Source organism: Necator americanus, chromosome X, assembly GCF_031761385.1.
Source record: "Necator americanus strain Aroian chromosome X, whole genome shotgun sequence".
NCBI classification, from domain to species: domain Eukaryota; kingdom Metazoa; phylum Nematoda; class Chromadorea; order Rhabditida; family Ancylostomatidae; genus Necator; species Necator americanus.
Window position 1 is genome coordinate 340,629 of NC_087376.1, and position 5,253 is coordinate 345,881.

Genomic DNA, 5,253 nt, shown 5'->3' on the forward strand with positions numbered 1-5,253 from the left:
GCAGAACCAAATCACTCAAGCAGAGAGAATAAGACGTGCTTGTTCTCGAACGCAGCTTATGCCAATTTGCTAATGACATCGAAGCAGTGGGTGCTGCAGTCAAGCAATTTGATCTGGTTGAAGATGCCTTTCTGGTGGGTATTCTGTAAGAAAACGCCTGTTCTTAGAGAGCGAATGAGGAGCGTAAGACTAGAATGCATTTGTTATGTACAGTGCTTGCGCTAATTTCTTCGAAGGCATCGTTCGGAGAAAATTCCGATGCTTGGATCTGAGCAGTAATGAAAGTGCTCGGGAGCCCAATTGAAAGTATCGGGACAAAATGCTTAGACTGACCAGTTTATCCAGTGAAGTAACTCTGTATGGCACCATCAGTAATGTAAGTGTAGTGTAGTGTACTGTAATGTAGCGGTTAGAGGTTCCGCTGCCTGCACGATCGATCGAAGGTTCGAAACCGCCCTAGTGCTCACCAAGTTTTTTATCCCTCCGGGGTCGGTGAATTGGTACCAGACTTGTCTGGGAGGATAAAAACACTGACTTGACACATCGGCTAGCCACTGCAAGTAGAGGCCACTTATACGTTCGTACAAATTCTGGTTCTGAATTGAAGTGAACGTGGTGGCGCATCCCAACCAGATTGATTAATGTCAGACACTTCAGACAAGTCTGGCATCAATTTATCGATCCGAAAGACTCAACAGCATGATAGCCTAGAAAGGCGGTTTTGAACCATCGACTGTGCAGAGGCTGCAGGACCTCTTAACATTGAATGCTCCAATTGAGGAAATGTGTACTATGAAAATATATTTTGCTAGCAAAAATTGTGAACTATGTAGTACGTGCGAAGTACAAGCAGTTTGAACCCAATTCTCGGCGCTCAGGTTGATTTTTTGGGATGTCCTATAGTGGTCGTGAAATCGAAAATTTTAGAGCAGAAGCGCATAATAATTGTGTACTACACCTGGTCAGAAATCTGTAGAATTGTTGCGAGGAATTAAAGTAACAAATCAGGAAAACAGGATTCATAAAGAAGTACTGATGCAATACCAAAAATCTTTCTTCAGCAACATCCTGTTAGATTATCTGTTTGCTAACGAAAATGACACTTCCGTTTATCCTTTGATCTTAAAACTCTCTCCTGAACTTTGAGGACAGCTATTGTTCTAAGCTAAATGCAACAAGAATTTGCTCAGTCACTCTCCAGCAACACCTTCACATTCACTAGTTGCTACCAAGTTGTGCGCTACTAAATTTAGGATTTAGGACCTCATCACTTTCCACTCTGTACGTAAGAACATAGTGTTCAAAGGTAATGCAATTTGTATTGCGTAGCTGCATAACTTTGTACCTAAGTACTTTCACCCTTCACTTTTACAAAGTTTCGACTGAAATGGCAAGCACACATCGAATGGTTCCTACACACTCTTTCTCGTTACCCCTTAATTTAAATATTCCAAAGGGTAACCTGAGTTGTGTCCATCACTTCATTATTTAATGAATGGAAGGATGTCTGTTAAATACAACCATTAGGTTGCTCCACAATTTTCCGTGTTTTCCTGCATATCTATTTTTCCGCGCTTTTTAGAATTTTGGCTAATTTATGTACATAAAATAAAAGCCCTCTCTCTATTATACAAAATTTCAATCATCCTTCTTCTTGCATGAACTCAGAAAAAACAGCATTTTCGACATGTTGTTCGCTTTAAATTGAGATCAAAAGGTTACCCAAGCGGTTCGAGATATTTGTTATTTGCGTGCAGAAACTTTGCCGGCCGAACTTCTCCGAAAGCGACTTCAAATGGTCCCTCCATTAGACTCCGGTGTGCAGATGTGGTGGCCCGACTGGAATATACAGTGTCTTGAACATCGAATAGGCCATTTTTGAACTTCGTGAACCAGCAGCACCAGTAGCTCCAGCGACTAGCATATTCTCCGTACACAGAACAAACATCAAACAAAAAAAAAAAAAACATTGCAAGCGGCAGATGGAAGTAGTATCCTCCAGTATACTACTTCTTGCTATTTAGTAATCATGGACTAGCAGATCGATTTACAACATTCATTCGCTGTGAAGTCATTTTATAAAATTGGTGACAGCGCGACTGCAGCTCATCGGGAACTCCTACGTCATTACAACTTAAGACGTCATGCTCACTTTCCAATTTCCCATGCCATCAATACATGAGTTAAGGGTTTTGAGAAAAAAAAAACTCCGATTTTGTTGACAATTTCTTAATTTAGTCTAATTTCAGTCAATTATAAAGGTGACGGAATTGCCGCTGAGCAGCGGCCGAACTATCACTGTTTTTGTGAAATAACTGCACAGCAAATGCACGTTGTTAACAGATCCATTGGTTCGTGATTACTAAATGCCGCTATTACATTCACAATTTCCCGCTTCCCTATGCCACTCCCTATGTAAGGGTCGAAAATGCTGTTACTTGTCGATCTGGGATTCAATTTCTCAGCACTGAAACAAAACCACAAAGACTCTGTGATATTGAAAAGCAGAAGAAGGGCTTTTAAATGATTCATGATTTTGACAACAACACAAAAAAAGGTGTGCTAGAATGAACACACAAGAAAAATCACGGGGATTTGCGGATCAACCTAGTACTCCTTGCTTGGAATCCCACAAGGTTCGTTGTGAGAGTTTTTTCAGGACTATTTTGAGTTTCTCGTTGAATGATGCGATGGCGCATTTCACAAGTTCTTCGGGAATAAGAGCTTCATAACCATTCAACTGCATTTGACACTGACTGCTGCATTTTCTATGACGGGTGACAATGATGCCACTACAAGCGTGAGAGGACAGTTTGATAGATTTCACTTCTGTATAACACAATGAATGATTGACACTGAATGAAGTTTGCGAAGTGGAAGTGGTTTCTAAAGACAAACTTAGTGAACCAAGATAATTGCGACAGATGTTCGTGAAAAATACATTTCAATCTAACTCAAACCGAGACCGAAAATATGACGATTTTCCAGAGAACGACATGTGAAAAGCGTTGTCCACAAAAGCAAAAACTTGAGGCTCTAGAAGTCTGAATATTAGTATATCTTGCGAAGAGCTTCCTGCACCCCTTCAGCGTCACTGTGAAAATCTTCCTTTATTCACTGCCAAAGAAACATAAGGTGTATTGAATCATTGCAAATTAAAAATGAAAAAAAAAACTGAGCATCCGATGATTGAGGGTTGCTGATTAGGGAGAATGCAGCAAGCAAGACTAACTGGATACACGGGACAGTAGATACAGCACCATGCATGGAAAGAAGGTAATGATTATGAGCGTGGCAACATTCATAACAGAATGCAGGACTGTCGTTTAAAAAAAAGCGCGTGCGAATATACCGCTTGCGATGTGCGAATATACCGCTTGCTCGAGTGACCGCTTTTTAGCGGTCACTCGAGCAAGCGGTATATTCGCACATCCCTGGAACACTCGAAATAGCAGTAATAACGACCAAGCACTGGGTTATCTCACAAGGTTGCTCTGTTCTCAAAGAAGTTTTCTTTTCAGGATTGCAGGAATAAAATAGTCACTGTCGATTTTTATTGCATACAGCTCTGTCAAGCTGAAACAGGTCATCAGAAAAACGATAGAAAACAAACGTATAAAGTGATACTGGATTATGCTAACCCTGCGTTCATTTTACAAACTTGGAGAAACTTCGTCATTTAGAAACTCGGTTGGAAAGATTCACCGCATCTAGCATATTTTCCAGTTCTTGCTTATTCTAGTAATTATCTACATAAAATAGTTTGCGCTGAGAAATTCTCAATGATAACAATGGTATTTCTTTCATCAAAAATGTCGACTTTTCTAGGCGCAAAATCAAAAAGCAATGAAGCGCTGCGAAACATAGACCATTCAGGAAAATATGCTAACTATGAATTCACTTTTATTTCTGAGTGAGTTATTTTAAACAATGCTTAGAAACCAAGTGATGGGACAACTTAGTGGTTTTAAAAGCCTTTCCCGAATACGCAGAAATCTCTCATTTTGTTTTGATGAAGTAATCATCTATGTGCGCTGTATTTGTATAACGATTTGGCAAACTCCAAAATAAGCAAGTTCATTGTGAGAACACAGGGAAAAGCTGTTTTAGCAACAAACTGAGGACCAACAAATCATCTTCAACTGCGGATCGCATCGGATTTTATCAAGGAAAAGAAAGAACGTTCGGAGCAGCGAATGTGCGTACTTCATCTTTCTTACGTTGTTCAAACGCTGGAGCAATTCAAGATCATACCCAAGAAAAATTTCAAGTTCAATATTCAAGAAAATATTCAAGCAAAAAAAAAGCAATTCAAGAGGGATGGAATATTCAAATGAAAATTTATTCCACACTAGTACTCGAATACATTTTCGAAAGATATTTGATTAACTTATTTATTATTTGATATTCTATATTTGATTAAACTTTACCAATGATGTACATCTACAAAAACGTTTCACCACCTTGGTCACCTTTTCTAGCTCTGTTTATGAACAAAGTTAATTCACTATTAGTAGCCAAGGTTAGTGCACCGACTTGCAGGAGCAACATGTAATCTAAACGAATAGTGATTTTCATGAAATATATACGAACTTGGGCGACAAAGAAGTCTGAATGAGTGTGACCTGGAATCAGGAGCTCGCACTATATTTTGCAGTAATCTCTCAAATGAGGTTGTCGAAGTTCTTGAAGACAATGATCTCGAATTGCACAAATTTTCACTGAAGCTCGCCACTGTCATCAAAATTTTGAAACTGAGAGGTCCGTCAATTAATTACAATACTACGTAACAATTCTAGATTGTAATGATTGACGTTGCTTCCTAGTGAAATTATAGATGAATGAAAAATTTTCTAGCCCATATCACGCTTAAAACTAAAAACGAACGCATTTGTTCCGGTCCGTTACAGTGAAACTGTACGGAAAGCACTGAATTCATTCTGTCATAAACTGGAGTTTACATTCATATCTACACCGTACTTTCGGTACTTTCAAAATGACTCTATTCTTTTTTATACAGCGCCGTAGTATTTCTGAAGGAAGCAGAATAACCCTTCTAGAACTCTGAGCCTTAGTCTGTCAAGCGTATGAATTTACTGTTTCTGGATGATTCATTTGCTCTGAAAGTGGTCTGAAACGAGATAGTAGAACTCCTTGAAAGAATTCAACCTTCTGTTAAGCTTCTTATTCAAACAAGTTGGGTTTAATGTGTTTTTTTTAAATTGTGACAACGAGAACTGCAGCACACAACAA